This window comes from Microcaecilia unicolor, chromosome 2, assembly GCF_901765095.1.
Source record: "Microcaecilia unicolor chromosome 2, aMicUni1.1, whole genome shotgun sequence".
NCBI classification, from domain to species: Eukaryota; Metazoa; Chordata; class Amphibia; order Gymnophiona; family Siphonopidae; genus Microcaecilia; species Microcaecilia unicolor.
Genome location: NC_044032.1, coordinates 13,022,390 through 13,040,868, shown reverse-complemented (window position 1 = coordinate 13,040,868; position 18,479 = coordinate 13,022,390). Strand labels below are relative to the sequence as shown.

The 18,479-nt window shown below is 42.0% G+C and overlaps 1 protein-coding gene across 2 annotated transcripts in view; it reads left to right on the top strand.

Annotated features, from left to right (window-relative positions):
* The window catches only part of TLN1 (talin 1), a 407,659-nt gene that overhangs the window by 77,549 nt on the left and 311,631 nt on the right, over positions 1–18,479 (top strand). For both annotated transcript variants that reach the window (XM_030192770.1, XM_030192769.1), the window contains exon 2: positions 16,478–16,527. The gene's annotated coding sequence lies outside the window, so the exon portion shown is untranslated. The remainder of the gene's footprint in view (positions 1–16,477; positions 16,528–18,479) is intronic.

The following is an 18,479-nucleotide window of genomic DNA, read 5'->3' as shown; positions in this document are numbered from 1 at the left end:
CTCTCTTTCTAATGGGCAGCTACCAACAGCATTAAAATGGGCAGTGGTTTGCCCTCTGCTAAAGAAAAACAACCTTGACCAGGACAAACTTGAAAATTACAGGCCAGTATCCAACATCCCGTTTCTAGGGAAACTCATAGAGCAAACAGTCTGTGTTCAACTTAATGACTGGTTAGAAAAGAGAAACAGGCTAGATCCATGTCAGTCTGGATTCAGACCTGGTTATGGTACAGAAACGGTCCTTGTATTCCTACTAGATGATCTTCACAGAAACCGAGACAAGGGATTCACCTCGGTTAGTAATGCTTGATTTCTCTGTAGCTTTTGACTCTGTGGATCATGATATCATGCTAGCACGATTGACAGAAACAGGTATCAATGGAACAGTACTTGCTTGGTTCAGATCCTACCTATCAGACAGGCAACAATCCATAATGTTTGGCAGCAACTCATTACCACCATGGTCACTGACCTGCGGGGTACCACAAGGATCGATACTGTCACCTATTCTGTTCAATATCTACCTCAAACCACTAGCTGAGCTGATTCGGTCAATGGACACTCAGTTCTACATCTATGCGGATGATGTGCAGCTACTCATACCCACTGAACCTGAATTACCTACAGCCTTGAATAAACTGATTACTTGTCTAACATCAATTCATGAATGAGCTAAACACAACAAACTTTGCCTGAACCCAAGTAAAACCGAGCTTCTCTAGGTCCCTAACACAAGTGGATACATACCTGACATCAAAATCCCTTTTGAGAAGTATGAACTCCCCCTCAAATCACGTCAGAAATCTTGGAATACAGTTAGATTCAACACTTACACTGATTCCCCAAATCCAAGCAACCTTCAAGAGCTGCTTCTACTATTTGCGACAGCTACGCTGCCTCCCTCCTTACATCAAGAAGGTAAATCTTATCCTAGTTGTGCATGCTATGTGTCATGTCTGTGGCCGTGACCACCCTCAGACTGACCTTATTTCTGAGGGTCAGCATCTCTGCTGGCTTCTGTCTGTTTTTGTGTTAGTTTTGTCTCTGTCTCTGTGTGCTGATTACTTCACTAGACCTCACCTGTGTTGGCTATGCTTCTCTGGGGAGACAGCATCTAAGATGGCTTCCGCCTGTTCTGTTCCAGCTTCCAAGATGGCTCCTGCCTGTCCTTCCTATGTGTTCCAAGCCTCTCCTTGGTATGAGTGTGTTCCCTGCTCCTGTCCTGCAGTAGGTGACATCATCAGTGAGAGCCTTCATAAGGAAGTGCTGTGCTTGCATTCAGGGCCTTTGCATAGTAAGTACGCCACCATGTACGCACTTGATTGCAAAATCATGTGCATATCTGAAGTCCGGAAATGGCAATCGCCATAACGGCAAATGTAAGCCACATTGAGCCTGCAAATAGGTGGGAAAATGTGGGATACAAATGCTACAAATAATAATAATAATAATAATAATAATAATAATAATAATAATAATAATAGTAAGTAAGTGTGTTATGCCAAAAGGTCATCAGGTTAGTGAGTGTACTGTTGCGCTGCCTCATAGCCTTTCTCTGGGGCTCTTGCCCATCTGCTTATTGTGTCTGTGGGCTGCTAGTCCTTCTGTGTGGGCTCTTGCCCTTCTGCTTGTGTGTCCTGTGGACTGCTAGTCCTTCTGGTGCTCCACTCTGTGTTTGGAGCCACTGAATCTTCAGCCTTTGTGGGTTCCCTGTCTGTGTTGGGAGCTGCTGAAGCTTCAGCCTGCGTTTGATCCCTGTCTGCGTTTGGAGCTATTTAGCTTCCAGCCTTTGTTTGTTCCCTGTCGGTGGTTGTTAGCTCCTGAGCTTCAGCCATTGCCCTGACCTCTGCTAGAGCCTGGTTTATTCTCTGCTAGCTGCCTGTCTCTGACTATTGCCTGAACCCGGATATTCTCTGCTTGCTGCCTGTCTCTGACTACAGTCTGAACTCTGATACTCTCTGTGTGCTTTTGCCAAGCTTGTCTGCATATCTTGAACCCCGCTTCAGCCAAGCTTGTATGTATGTCCTGACCCCTGCTTCCGCCCAGCTTATGTGTATCTCCTGTATCCTTCTTCTGCCTAGCTAGTGTATATCCTGAGTGTTTATCCTGAATCCTGCTTCTGCCTAGCTAGGGTATTTCTTGAACCCTGTTTCTGCCAAGCTTGTATGCGTTTCCTGACCCCTGCCTCTGCCAGGCCTGTATGTGCCTCCTAACCTCTGCTTTGCCAAGCTTGTATGTTTATCCTAGCCCCTGCTCCTGCCTAGTCTTTGTGCACATCCCGTCTGCTCAGTCTGTCTTGTGTTTCTTGCTTAGTGGCTGCGTAGCAGCTTTCAGTCCTAGTCTAGTTCTGTGCCAACCCCCCCTCGTGTATCCTAGACCCAGGGTGGGTCCCCTGGGTCTTCAGTTCCTTGTCTTGCAAGTCCTGCCGGTCACCGCACTTGGGCGCTCAACTCCTGAGGAACGGTGGTCAAGCGCAGGTGAAGCTGTTCCTGTTCTGCCTGTTCTAGTTGCCTGCCTCAGTTCTACTCCAGTCCAGAGTTCCAGTCCTGCTCTTCCTTGTATCCATTTCCAGGGTGGTCTTGCCTGCCTCTGCCGCTCCTCAGCAGTGGCTCAAGGGCTCATGAATTCTGGTGCTGCCTCGAGAACCCGACAGAATGCAAAGGCCCCGACACTATGGTAACATCAAGACTGGATTACTGCAATGCGCTATACAATGGTCTGACTACAAAGGGCCTGCACCAGCTCCAGTTGATTCTGAATGCAGCAGCAAGACTCATAGAAGGTTGCAAACGACGTGACCATATCATACCATTTTTGCAAAAACTTCATAAGCTACCAGTATTTTTATTTTATTTTAGTTACATTTGTACCCCGCGCTTTCCCACTCATGGCAGGCTCAATGCGGCTTACATATACAGGTACTTATTTGTACCTGGGGCAATGGTGGGTTAAGTGACTTGCCCAGAGTCACAAGGAGCTGTGCCTGAAATGGGAATCGAACTCAGTTCCTCAGGACCAGAGTCCACCACCCTAACCACTAGGCCACTCCTCCACTCCACAGTACAATACAGGGCTAAATTTAAAACTCTATATCTGATCTTCAAGGCCCGGAAAAGAAATGGTCCTGAGTACCTAAAAATAGGATGATCCTCCACACACCGCCAAGGACATTAAGGTCTTCCCAAGGACTTTCACGAACCACACCCTCTCTAAAAGACATTACACGATGAGATACCCGCAAGCGAGCCTTCTCCGGAGTAGCCCACACACTCTGGAATGCACTGCCTGAAAGGCTGCGCTTAACACAAGACTATCTCTAGTTCAGAAAGTAGGTGAAAGCTTGGCTCTTCAACCAGGCCTTTAGTGGAAGAAGTAACTAACTCGTTAGTCTCACTCGCACACACAAGGAGTACTCAGGCTGCATATATTGCAGCAGGACATGTTTATCCACTCCTACCCTAGCTGAGATAACATTTAACCATTTCTATGACCTCATGTGCAACTTTCTTTAAATCAATCACCTTACTTTCCAACTCTTCCTACTTTCTTACCCTTCTATATGTTACATCTTTGCTTTACCCTTCGCTATCACCTATAATATTCTATTACGTATTGTGTTGACATTGTAAATAGTATACCATGCCATACTTTGAATTGTTTTTGAATATTTTTACTTCTGTAATTGTCTATTGCTCATGTTTGATCTATTCTTACTGTACACCGCCTTGAGTGAATTCCTTAAAAAAGGCGGTAAATAAATCCTAATAAATAAATGATAATAGTCTGTACCATTTTTACCGGCACCGACGTAAGACTTACCGGTCTATAATTTTCAGGATCTCCCCTGGAACCTTTTTTTAAAAATCAGCGTTACATTGGCCATCCTCCAATCTTTCGGTGCCACGCTCGATTTTAAGGATAAATTACGTATTACTAACAATAGTTCCGCAAGTTCATTTTTCAGTTCTGTCAGTACTCTAGGATGAATACCATTTGGTCCAGGAGATTTGCTACTCTTCAATTTGTCAAATTGCCCCATTACATCCTCTAGGTCTATAGAGATTTCATTCAGTTTCTGCGACTCGTCAGCTTTGAATACCATTTCTGGCACCAATATCTCTCCCAAGTCTTCCTCAGTGAAGACCGAAGTAAAGAATTCATTTAATCTTGCCGCTACGGCTTTGTTTCCCTGATTGCTCCTTTTACCCCTCGGTCATCTAGAGGTCCAACCGATTCTTTTGCCGGTTTCCTGCTTTTAATATGCCTAAAATATTTTTTTACTATGTGTTTTTTTGCCTCCAATGCAATCTTTTTTTCAAAGTCTCTCCTTGCCTTCTTTATCTGCGCTTTGCATTTGACTTGCCATTCCTTATGCTGTTAATATTTTCAGTCGGTTCCTTCTTCCATTTTCTAAAGGATTTTCTTTTAGCTCTAATGGCTTCCTTCACCTTGCTTTTTAACCATGCCGGCTGTAATTGGAAAAGTTGTAGAGACTATTTTCTGTACTTTCACATGAAATTTTCTATCTTGCAAATAAGAATGAAACCATGACAGCGCATATCCACGAATACGAAAGCTACTCAGTGTAGTAAGTATATGATGAATGGTATCAAAAGAAGATGCAATTTCTAAGGTAACAACACAAATAGATATGTTTTTATCCATACTAATTCTTAACTCATCCAACATTGACGAGCAAAAATTCCACACTGATTTGACCTAAAGCCATGTTGAAAATCATCAAACAAACGTCTGTCTTTTACAAATTCCACTTGGCCACCAGGGATTTTGTTTTGGGCAGGGGGACTGGAAATCCACTGGACCTCAACCCCCCCCCCCCCTGTGTTGCTGCCCCGGGGATGTGTGTGGAGGCTTGGTAGACACTAGGCCACTAGGACCTTGTGTTTTCTTGGGGGGGGGGGGGGGGGTAGCTCCTGTGGACCACCAGGGAATTTTGTCAGGGGGGATCGTGAGTATCGGGGGGTGGTCTACCAGACCACCAAGGAATTTTTTGTACAATTCATTTGTATTTAGTCCCCTTTGTGCATTGCTGCTGTTTGTGACTCTCTAAATTTTACTCTTTTGCTTTGACGCCTAAGTATCTCAAAAGTGTAAGTGGGGAAGAATGAAAGCCTTTTCAGTGGGAAGTTCCAGAATGAGAGGTGATGTGAAGGTGAAATAGTGGAAGACTCTGGCATAGTATTAAATTTTTTTCTTCAGATAGAACAATCTTTCAGTAGTGATAGTAAGAGAATTAAAACTTTTTCTCTGTTTGGTCAGCACTTGGTGTCTGGTTGGTTAGAGTAACGGGTTTTCTGTCTTTGGCTGCTTAGTTGCCAAGGTTTGCATCTTTGGTTGGAAATGTTTATTCTGCCAAGAGTTTGCAGTCTACTTTTCTGTTTCATTTCTTCTACGAGTGCTGAACGTCACCTTCCTATAGTGCTCTGCAGTGCCTCATCTTGACACATTCCATTGTCTCCATTTCACAAAATTTATAACCTCTTCTTGGACTCCCACTGGTTTGGAACTTCACTTGTCTCTGTTTAGATTTCATCTAAAATAAGAGATTATGTGGAGCTAAATAAAATAACATTAGCTAGTACATGGACAAAATTATTTTAAGCCCTGGACTGTCATACATCAATAGGATTTCTGTAACCAAAAAGGCAGAAATTAAGCTGCAGTTTCAGTATCATCAAGAAAATCCTGTTTGCTGTGTTTTTGCTGCAGCAGAAGGGTTGGAAAAGCTAAAATCTTGGATTCCTATTGTAGGATAACAGTTGTGGGCCTATGGAGTAGGTGCTGAATCTGTGGTCCAGGGTATGACGCTTTCGGGATACGGTGTGAGAGCTAAGGTGATGCTTGAAATCTTTTATATACTGATTTTTTAACTATACCTGTAACAGTAGTATTTTTCTTGTATCATCATCTGATTATTTATTTACTTGTTTTTACAAATTTATGCTGTGTGTTAATTTTAATTTTGCTTTTCATGTTTTTAGACCCCTGAGGAAAGTTTTGTGCTGAAACATAGCTCATGTAGGGTCTTGTGGACACTCTTACTCCTTTTTGCCTTGGTCATTTGGAACTTTCCCCGTTTCTCTGTCTTCAGGTCTATCAGAAAGCTAGAAAGCAAACTGAATACTATTTAAAAAGTCCAGAAAATTTGAAATAGGAAGAGGGGTTGATTGAACAGCAGGCAACATAACATAAGAATAGCTCTGTTCCTTCTAGCAGTAGCTAATCCAGGTCACAAGCATCTGGCAGAAGCCCAAAACGTAGCAAGATTTATAACCTCTTCCACGAGGAATGCTGAGACAGGACCTTCCACTGCTGGTAAGGAATCTGCAAGTGTGAGTAACTTACCTGCTGAAAAATTGTAAGTTGAATTCATACTTTTCATGTTTATTTTAAATAACTCTACTTTGTAGTACTTGCCTATGAATCAGTTCAACTCTATAATTAAGCAAGTATGACTTCCTCTCATGTTTTGTATTATCAAATATTGAACTTTTATATATAACCGGAGGAAAAGATTTCAGTTGGTCGGCTTTCACAAACTGAATTTTTCCAGATGGGTGCCGGGCAAGCTTCCTCATTAGTCAGAAAAACCTCCGGTATAGATTTTTAAATTATATTCTATTTTAATACCTCTTATTTGATTGTGAGTTTTAATTAGAATTATACAAGGGCACTTATCTCAAATATGGCTTTCACAGCTTGGTTCACTCAACAGAGAAGCTCCGTTTCACAATTAGCTTCTTCAGGAGCCAAACCATTCAAAGTAGATCAAAGTAATGCCCTGGAATAAATGAACAGAAAGGAATATGTCGAAAGTTCCATGGAAATATTCATTTTGCATACTAAAAATCATGCTTTCTGTCTATCCATGGAATCAGTGCTTTCTTCATTAGAATGCATAGATCCAACTTGGCATCTGTGTTTTAAAAGGATGCTATATAGGATCACCAATCAGGTCTTGTTAATTTCTTAAAGAAATATAGCTGCTTATAATGTCATCAAATGAAATTTTAGAAATGTAACTATGCTTACAAAAAAGCTTTCCATTCAGTCCTATTATTTAATCCCTTAGGCATCAGAGATTGTAACCTGTAGTTCCATCGTTGTTCAGTTTGAATTAATTTACGATCTCTGTCTGCTCCTCTGATGGACTTGTGGAATATGATCTATGACTACACATTGATAATCTTCAGATTTGTGTAAAACTGCCAAACTAGGTTTTAATGAATTCTGTTTGCGTAAACAGTTTGTAATGCAACAGTACAAAAATTAAGTTACAGAAGTTCAAACAGGTAACTTTTTAAAATTGTTTATAGACCCATGACATGAAAAAGCACTCAACATTTTAGATTTGCTTTTCCCAGAGATGGTCATATTTTGCCTGGCTCCAACATCAGGTTCACGGGTTTGTAGTTTCCTGGATCACCCCTGGAACCATTTGGAGTTAGGTTGACTTCTTTACAGTATTTAGGTACTGTGGATAATTGTAATGATAAATTGATAGTAGATTTGAAATTTCGTTTGGAGTTCTTTCAAGGCTCGGGGTATATACCATCTGGTTCAAGTGATTTGCTGCTCTTTAGTTTGCCAGTTTGACCTACTAAATCTTCCAAGTTCAGTGAGATTTGTTTTAGTTCCTTTGTATTGTCACCTTTAAATGCTATTTCTGGCATGTGTAACTCCCTTACTTCCTCCTCAGTGATGTCCAAAGGAAAGAATGTATTTAGTCTTTGCTGTGGCCTTTTGCTTCTTTTTGATCTAACGGTCCAACTGACTCCCTTATAGACTTTCTATTTTTTATGTACCTGAAAGTTTTTTATTATGCGTTTTTGCTTCTGTATAGGAAGTTTTTTTTTAAATTCTCTTAGGATTCCTTATCGATGCTTTACATCTAAAGACCTGAATGGTCTATCCAGTCTGCCCAACAGTCAAATTTATTATCGATTCAAGATTTAAATCAACAATGAATGTGATATTATTTACTGGATCCTGGTCTTTCTTTGGTGTTTCTGGGACATAGACTGAAGAAGTCTGCCAGAGTCTGTCCTTGTGTTCCATCTACGGGGGTTGCCATCAAAGCCCACTCCAGCCTTCCGAATCTGTCTTGCCATTTGCAGGACAAAGACTGTAAAAGTCTGCCTGGCACTGTCCTCGCATTCCAAACTACTGGAATTTGTGTAGAAGCTCTCTCCAGCCCACCCTAAACCGGATTGCTATATGCGGGACTCAGACTGTACAAACCAGCCCAGCACCGGTCTTAGTTGATGCAGCCAGAGTCGCCATCTAGGCACCACTTGACATGCAAACACATATGCAACCCTTTTTGTTTTTTTATTTCATCTATTTTCTAATTAGAGATCCTCTGTGTTCATCCCACGCCTTTTTGAATTGATGATGTATAATAATTAAAAGAAAATTCTGTGTCCTTGTGATAATTTGTATTTTTTTTGGACAGGGTTTATTTTAGACCTTTTGTTTATCTGTGTGCTTTTCATTTCCTCTTGTGGATACAGAATGCCTTTCTTGGAGACAGAGCTGCATTTGTTACTACATTCATCTCTCCTATTTCATTATGTGTATATATGCCCTTAGTAGCAACATTCTATGTTATTGGCTTTCCCGATATCTATCTTAATGGCAGATTTTGGACTTTTCTTCCAGGAACTTGTCAAACTTTTTATAAACCCAGAGTAAAAAACTTGCATCAGGCGTGGATGCTGTTTAAAAACACCATCCTGGAGGTTCAGGACAAATATATTCCACGTATTAGAAAAAAGGGAAAAAAGACTAAACGTCAGCCGGCGTGGCTAAACAGTAAGATAAAGGAAATCATTAGAGCCAAAAAACAATCCTTCAGAAAGTGGAGAAGAGAACCAACTGAAAGTAACAGGATAGATCATAAGGAATGCCAAGCCAAATGCAAAGCGGAGATAAGGAGGGCAAAAAAGGACTTTGAGAAGAAATTAGCGTTGGAAGCAAAAATACATAGTAAAAATTTTTTTAGATACATTAAAAGCAGGAAACCGGCCAAAGAGTCGGTTGGGCTGCTGGACGAAAATGGTGTTAAAGGAGCGATCAAGGAGGACAAAGCCGTAGCGGAGAAATTAAATGAATTCTTTGCTTCGGTCTTCACCGAGGAGGATTTGGGGGGGACACCGGTGCCGGAAAGAATATTTGAAGCGGGGGAGTCGGAGAAACTAAACAAATTCTCTGTAACCTTGGAGGATGTAATGGGTCAGTTCAGCAAGCTGAAGAGTAGTAAATCACCGGGACCTGATGGTATTCATCCCAGAGTATTAATAGAACTAAAAAATGAAGTTGCGGAGCTACTGTTAGAAATATGCAATCTGTCCCTAAAATCGAGTGTAGTACCGGAAGACTGGAGGGTAGCCAATGTTACTCCGATTTTTAAGAAGGGTTCCAGAGGAGATCCGGGAAATTATAGACCGGTGAGTCTGACGTCGGTGCCGGGCAAGATGGTGGAGGCTATTATTAAGAATAAAATTGCAGAGCATATACAAAAACATGGACTGATGAGACAAAGTCAGCACGGATTTAGTGAAGGGAAGTCTTGCCTCACCAATCTAATGCATTTTTTTGAGGGGGTAAGCAAACATGTGGACAATGGGGAGCCGGTTGATATTGTATATCTGGATTTTCAGAAGGCGTTTGACAAAGTGCCGCACGAAAGACTCCTGAAGAAATTGCAGAGTCATGGAATCGGAGGTAGGGTATTATTATGGATTAAGAACTGGTTGAAAGATAGGAAGCAGAGAGTAGGATTGCGTGGCCAGTATTCTCAGTGGAGGAGGGTAGTTAGTGGGGTCCCGCAGGGGTCTGTGCTGGGTCCGTTGCTTTTTAATGTATTTATAAATGACCTAGAGATGGGAATAACTAGTGAGGTAATTAAATTCGCCGATGACACAAAATTATTCAGGGTCGTCAAGTCGCAGGAGGAATGTGAACGATTACAGGAGGACCTTGCGAGACTGGGAGAATGGGCGTGCAAGTGGCAGATGAAGTTCAATGTTGACAAGTGCAAAGTGATGCATGTGGGTAAGAGGAACCCGAATTATAGCTACGTCTTGCAAGGTTCCGCGTTAGGAGTTACGGATCAAGAAAGGGATCTGGGTGTCGTCGTCGATGATACGCTGAAACCTTCTGCTCAGTGTGCTGCTGCGGCTAGGAAAGCGAATAGAATGTTGGGTGTTATTAGGAAGGGTATGAAGTCCAGGTGTGCGGATGTTATAATGCCGTTGTATCGCTCCATGGTGCGACCGCACCTGGAGTATTGTGTTCAGTACTGGTCTCCGTATCTCAAAAAAGATATAGTAGAATTGGAAAAGGTACAGCGAAGGGCGACGAAAATGATAGTGGGGATGGGACGACTTTCCTATGAAGAGAGGCTGAGAAGGCTAGGGCTTTTCAGCTTGGAGAAGAGACGGCTGAGGGGAGATATGATAGAAGTGTATAAAATAATGAGTGGAATGGATCGGGTGGATGTGAAGCGACTGTTCACGCTATCCAAAAATACTAGGACTAGAGGGCATGAGTTGAAGCTACAGTGTGGTAAATTTAAAACGAATCGGAGAAAATTTTTCTTCACCCAACGTGTAATTAGACTCTGGAATTCGTTGCCGGAGAACGTGGTACGGGCGGTTAGCTTGACGGAGTTTAAAAAGGGGTTAGATAGATTCCTAAAGGACAAGTCCATAGACCGCTATTAAATGGACTTGGAAAAATTCCGCATTTTTAGGTATAACTTGTCTGGAATGTTTTTACGTTTGGGGAGCGTGCCAGGTGCCCTTGACCTGGATTGGCCACTGTCGGTGACAGGATGCTGGGCTAGATGGACCTTTGGTCTTTCCCAGTATGGCACTACTTATGTACTTATGTACTTATGTACACTAACTGTTGTTACTATATCCTGTGGCAACGAGTTCCAGAGCTTAACTATTTGTTGAATGAAAAAAATATTTTCATCTGTTTTGAAAGTATTACCATCACCTAAGTGTGCATCTAGAAACATAACAGCTATGAAAACCACGGAGGGGAAACTCATACATGCTAACCATGAGATCAGGCTAGCTTTCCAAACATACTATCAACAACTTTATAAGGCTTCAGACCAGGAGGGACTATCAGGGGAATTATATCTAGAGGGCCTGCAAATCCCGAGGTTGCGGAGCTGTGACCGGAATCGCCTGAACGCTGAGATTAGCGTTGAGGAGGTGACCTGGGCCATAACCCAGAGCAAAACAGGCAAAGCCCCAGGCCCAGATGGATATAAAGCAGAATTTTATAAGCTGATGGGGGACTCAGTGATTCCTACCTTGGCTAGGGTATTTAATGAATGGATGGAAAAGGGTAAGATGCCTGAACATTTAAATTTGGCCCGAATAGTGGTGTTTCCTAAACCTAAAAGAGATGAAAAACTAGTTACGTCCTCCCTACTCAATCAGGAGGCAAAACTGTTTGCCAAAATACTGGCAAACAGACTAGGCAGAGTACTATCTGATCTTATACATCCAGCGCAGGTAGGATTTGTACAAGGTAGATCAGTTACGAAAAACATGAGGAACATTCTGGCGGCCCTGGAAGGATTGGGTCACGCCAAAGAACAAGCTTTGATGCAGAAAAAGCATTCGACAGAGTGGAGTGGCCCTTTCTGTACTCGGTGCTAGAGAAATATGGATTCAATGGCAACTTTATGCAGGCGATCAGAGCATTGTATTACTTACCGAGAGCGCAAGTGCTGGTAAACGGTAACGTATCAGGAGAAATACAGATTGGTAGAGGAACAAGGCAGGGGTGCCCTCTGTCACCCCTGCTCTTTGCGCTCCAATTGGACCCTCTCATTAGGGATATATATGATTGTAAAGCGATTCCTGGGGTGCAACTTAAGAAGCAGGAGTTCAAACTGGCTGCGTTTGCAGATGACTTGTTAATGATAATTACAAAGCCGAAGAACACACTTGAGAATCTTTTAGAGATCTTCCGTGAATATGGAGAATATTCGGGCTTCAAATTGAACATGGACAAGTCGGAAGCCCTTGCGATCAATGTGGACATCCAAAGCTTATGGCTGGATGGATTCCCTTTGAAACAGGCACATAACTTCTTTACATATTTGGGTATATTACTACTGGCTAGGCCGAGGGAGATATATCAATTAAATGTTGCAACGCTGTTAGAACAGACAACCCAACAACTAGTCTCCTGGGGCACCTTGACGTTGTCTCTGTCGGGGAGGATAAGTCTTATTAAAATGGTCATATTACCAAGGTGGCTCTATGCACTACAGATCTTGCCCATAGCATTGTTTCAGAAAGATATAAAACACCTATATCGACTACTGTTTAGGTTTTGCTGGGACAGGAAACGAGCTAGGATGCAGCAGAAGTATATGTTGGGAGGATGGAAGCAGGGGGGCTTGGGAATTCCCAATATTAAATATTATAATATGGCCTGCCTCCTACGTCAAGTGAGTGAGAGGATTTACCAGACCCAAGAACATACACCCCTGGAGATAGAAGATGCGCTCTTTAGTCCTTACCGCTATATTACACTACTACACTTGCGGAATACAGAGATTCCACATAAACATAGAAATAACGTTCTACTTAAACCAATAAGAGAAACATGGAGATTTTTAGGGACATTACTAGGAGGGGACCCGAGAACAACTGAACTTATAAATATTAAAGGGAATCCGGCCTTTGTACCTGGGTTGGAAAATAAAACTTTTGACAGATGGGAGCAGCTAGGGGTAATTGAATTAGCAGATGCATTAGGTGCAACTGGGGAAATCAAACCGCTGACACAGTTGATAGGCCAAAATGAACAGGGCTGGGGCGACAAATATGCACATTGCCAACTAAAGCACTACATACAATCACTAAGTAAAGAAGCATGAATAACAAATTAGGCAATAAAATTAAGACTTTCTTTGATGAGATCTCTGAACATGCCCCCTCCATATCACAAATACATCAGAAGCTGTGGAGTCTGGCCCCGGGGAAGGAACTGACTCAGCTCCGGCAGAAATGGGAAAAAGGCGTGGGAAGGGAATTGGACTCTTGGGACATGATGACGCAGCTCAAAGATATACCACACATAATAGGAGACTCGCGAACCCAGTGCTCCCGGGGAAGAAGCCTGACAGAATGCCAAGGTCCTCGAGAACGCGACACAGGCATTTCAGACAAGCACACGTCTAACTTTCTTCTTGAGGATCCCACCAATTTCAAGATATATGTCTCCATTTAAAAAAGGGACAGTAAAAGAAGCGAAGGGGAAAGGGGATGGGATTTGATATAGCGCCTTTCTGTGGTTGCAATCATAGAGGTTTACACATTATACACAAGGACTATACCTGGAGTAACTGAGGGTTGTGACTTGCCCAGAGTCACAAAGAGCTGCTGTGGGAATTCAGCCGGTTCCCCTGCTCCACTGCTTATATCTGGGCATAGCTGGATTTGACAACATTTTTGGAAACTTTTGAGAAGAAACTGGTTACTCCCTTTGTTGGTGATGTTGGCTTTGAAGTTTTTCAATATTATAGTATATTTCATAATTTGAAACATTCTGGGCCCGATATTCAGTTGGCGGCACTCGATATTATACCAAGAAATTCAGTGCTGGGCCATGTCTGGGCTTTGGGGTTATGGAGCCAGTGAAAACGTAGCCATTTAAGTGCAGTATTCAACATTTAACCATCTATGAGGAAGGTAGGACCGCTTCATTTGTTCATATTTATGCAGCCAGGTAACTGCTGACTCCACCCCAGAACACCCATAAAATTGCTGGTTTTGGCTTGTGCACTAACTGGCCGCTGAAAATGCCTGGTTGTCCCCAGACAGGTGAGGGGAGATGTTTGCCCTATAAGGGAGTTTCTCCCTTATATGACAGATTGGCCCGACCCACTGCATCCAGGAATGCACCAGGTGGGGCAGGATCCACCATTTTGAGAATGACTGCGCCAGAGGCAGAAGCAAGTGGGTATTTCTCTTATTATCAAGAGGTTCGGGGGGGGGGGGGGGGGGGGGGGGGGGAGGGAAGAGAACTACTAGACACCATGGAGAGGTAATGGAGTTAGGACGGGATAGTAAAATGCAGTGGCATGCTTTTTAATGTAACCCTTCACCGCTCAGGCACCAACAGTAAAGGTGACATTTATCAACGAGCCTCGCGTTACTGCCATGATTTAATGCAGCAGTAATTTGCATGCTCACTGATTATAGCACGTCATGATTTGCAGTAGAGCTGTGGATCTACCATGAGGCTTACTGCATTTGCCCCAAAGTTTGATAATGTGAGTTTTACATCTGGGTACATCTTTTTTGTTAAAATTTCCTTGTACATGTTTGGTAAAATATAGAGATGTTTTCTGTATCAAATGAGCTTTCTCAGCTACTGTTGTTTTTGAGTAATAAGTTAGTCCAAGAAGACGAAGCTATTTTGGTTTCCCCTTTTGTAAAAAGGTTCTTCAAAATATGCCTGGAAAAAGGATTTTTCACCCTTTGTCTCCCTTCTAGAACCTTTCTTATAATTTATTTCTTGTTGCTACTTGCTTAAGTCTCAGATTCTCTATTCTAATGTAATGTCTTGATTTTGATTTTCTAATCCTTTCAATTAGCAAGCAACATACATTTTAATGATCTCACATATATGTCGTATACAGCTCACTGTAAATTTACACAGTCTAGTTCATAAACAAAAATGAAAAAATCTGCACCCTAATAACATCTAAAACATAATTAAAGCAGCAGTATCCTCAAAGGTTCCCTAATTAGCCAAATGCTTTTTAAAAGAAAACCCTTCACTAACTTTTGAAATTTCAAATAATCTCATTCACAGAGTAACTCCACTGACAGAGAATTCCAGAATAATGGGCCAATGACTGTTTGGTCATATTGCTTATACAGGAGTGGCCTAGTGGTTAGGGTGGTGGACTTTGGTCCTGGGGAACTGAGGAACTGAGTTCGATTCCCGGCACAGGCAGCTCCTTGTGACTCTGGGCAAGTCACTTAACCCTCCATTGCTTACCGCATTGAGTCAGCCATGAGTGGGAAAGCGCGGGATACAAGTGTAACAAAAAAAAAAATTACTTATTGTCGTATCTCTTCTTAAAGTAATGCTACTGATAGGTCATAACGATTCAACAACTCACACAGATAACCCGAGTCTTCATTCATAAGCAGTGAATGAATTAAGGTTCCCAGCTTCCACAATGGGAAGCCAAAATAACCGAACCAAAACCAGAGTAATATGATCCTGCAGAGGACAACCGGTCACCAGTTTGACTGTGGAGTTCTGAACCAGCTGTAATGCTTCTATAGTATATTTTGGGAACCCTAAATATAAATTGTTACAATAGTCGTAACTTGCTCATATCAGACACTTGAACCAGTAACTGAAATATACTTACCGTTGAGCATATGTTGTAGCTTATGTAATAGTTGCAATGTATAAAAAGCAAGCTTTCACGACTGAACGCCTAATTCCAATCACCTCTTCCTGTATTTACCATTAATTCTATAGGGAGTTCATTGATCAAGTGGTGAGATTTAACACCAAGTTATTGCTTTTTAAATAAGGGTGTTCAAGCAATTTCAGATCAATATCATAAAGGCAACAAAACTTGAATATCATGACTAGAAAGCCAATGCTGATATCCTTCTTGCTGCAACAAAGCGGTCGACAATTGCATTGCACTGTTAAGTAGAAGTGTTGAGGGCCAAGAACCTTGTGATACTTCAAACATCCTTCCAAGATGAAACAATATCCTCCTAGAGCAACAAAGAACTTAGAAAACATCTCCTAACTTAGCTAACTTTAACTCCCTCAGCTGCCATCTGCCATCAAATCTTATAGCGTGCATATCATTCGCATAGTATTGGCTTTGATCATGAGGGAGTTAGTTTTGGTTGCTGTTGTGGCGGTAAACTCTGGTGTTGTTCCATGCAGTTCTGGAGTTTTGATCATCAGCGAGGTAGAAGCAGCTAAATTCTTCAGGTAATTCTTTGAACAGGTGCTTAGGTACTGTAAGGGTGAGTAGTGCCATCTCTGTATTTGAAACTTGTTATAACTTTGTGGAATGACGGTTTGGCAAAAATCTAAGGCCCCCTGTTGTCAAGCTGCTTTAGCAACGCCAACAAAGCCCATTGCTTTGAATGTTCTCCGTTGGCATTGCCGTGTGGCTTGATAAAAGGGGGGCCTAAGTTAGCCATGAAAAGGTTTATATACTGATGCAAAGTTGGGAAAAGTTTTTATCATCTTATATTTATGCATTTTACTTTTACTACTTCTTATACTTCTGCATATGCTTTTAAGGAATGTGTGTTCCTTGACCTAAGCTCAGAATTTTATAGTCAGATCCCAAGTGCTGAGTACTTTTGAATAATTATTGGAGGTTTTTTCCTCTTACAGGTATTTTCATTTTCTTTCTCTACAGGCACTGTTAAGGCCCAGAGTGACACGTGGAAAGGAAGCAGCTATTCTCTGGTAAAGTCTCTTTATGTATTACAAAATGGGTTTGATAGAAATGAATCTGGTAAAATAGTCAGGTCTGTGCTGCTGAATGGTGGGAAATCATATTCTGACTCTGTAGGGGGAACGGGAGAGAGACAGCCACAGCCTCATTGTATTGTTTATTGTGGGGACAGCAGGTCACTTTGTTTATGGTGGAAAGATGGGGAACAGGATTTACTTGTTGTATGCTGCTCTGATATAAAGCAGGAGGGTGGACTGGGGGAGGCCAAGCGTTTCCTCTTCCCCCTTCCCTCCTTGCTATTGCAACCTTTGTGCCCTCCCCCCAATCATACTTTTGCTCGTGGAGATGCTCCAGCCCCACCGGCTGAGGTTTCATTGGTAGCCGCTAGAGCCCTTCCCTACTTACTGAGAAGCAGGGAAACAGGCAGGCTGCTCCAGCTTCTGACGCCAGCATTACTACTGCTACTTATTTCTATCTGCCTACTAGACGAACACAGCGCTGTACACTGCACATGTTGGAGACGGTTCCTGTTCCACAGAGCTTACAATCTAATCAAGACAGACAAACAGGACAAATAAGGGATAAGGGAATTAGAAAGGTTGGGAATAATAAAACAGATATGGGTACTGAAGATCTAGAGATGGCAGTAACTAGTGAGGTAATTAAATTTGATGACGACACAAATGTATTCAAAGTTGTTAAATCGCAAGAGGAACTTACGAGGCGGGGCATCCAAATGGCAGATGACATTTAATATAAGCAAGTGCAAAGTGATGCATGTGGGAAAGAGGAACACAAACTATAGCTACGTAATGCAGGGTTCCACATTAGGAGTCACTGACCAGGAAAGGGATTTAGGCGGTGGCTAAGAAAGCAAATAGAATGTTAGGTATTATTAGGAAAAGAATGGAAAACAAAAATGAGAACATTATAATGCCTTTATATCGGTTCATGGTGCGACCGCACCTCAAATATTGTGTTCAATTCTGGTCACTGCATCTCATAAAAGATACAGTGGAATTAGAAACGATAGAGAAGGGCGACGAAAATGATAAAAGGGATGGGACCAGTTCCCTATGATGAAAGGCTAAAGTGGCTGGGGCTCTTCAGCTTGGAGAAAAGACGGCTGAGGGGGAAATATGATAGAGGTCTATAAAATAATGAGTGGAGTGGAACAGGTAGACGTGAAATGTGTTTACTCTTTCCAAAAAAACTAGGACTAGGGGGCACGCAATGAAGCTACAAAGTAGTAAATTTAAAACGAATCAGAAAAGTTTTGTTCACTCATCGTGTAATTAAACTCTGGAATTCGTTGCCAGAGAATGTGGTAAAAGCAGTTAGCTTAGCGGGGTTTAAAGAGGTTTTGCTAGCTTCCTAAAAGAAAAAGTCCATAAGCCATTATTAAAATGGACTTGGGAAAATCCACTTCTTATTTTGGGATAAGTGGAGGAGTGGCGTAGTGGTTAGGGTGGTGGACTTTGGTCCTGGGGAACTGAGGAACTGAGTTCAATTCCCACTTCAGGCACAGGCAGCTCCTTGTGACTCTGGGCAAATCACTTAACCCTCCATTGCCCCATGTAAGCCGCATTGAGCCTGCCATGAGTGGGAAAGCACGGGGTAGAAATGTAACTAAAATAAAAAAATAAAATGTATTGTATTGTTTTGGGATCTTGCCAGGTATTTGTGACCTAGATTGGCCACTGTTGGAAACAGGATACTGGGCTTGGTGGACCTTCGGTCTTTCCCAGTATGGCAGTATTTTACAGTTTTCCCTTTTCTGGAAAAAATTTGTTTCACTTGTTTCAGCAATGCAAGAATTAGCAGCGATGAATTTATTGAGAGATGTTTTGACATTTGCTGAAAGTTCACTTCTTTCCGAGAGTTTGTTATTTTTGCCTTCTTTTTGAGTTTTGTGTGGAATTTGAGAAATTTTTGAGAAATTTAATTTGAAATTGTATTTTGG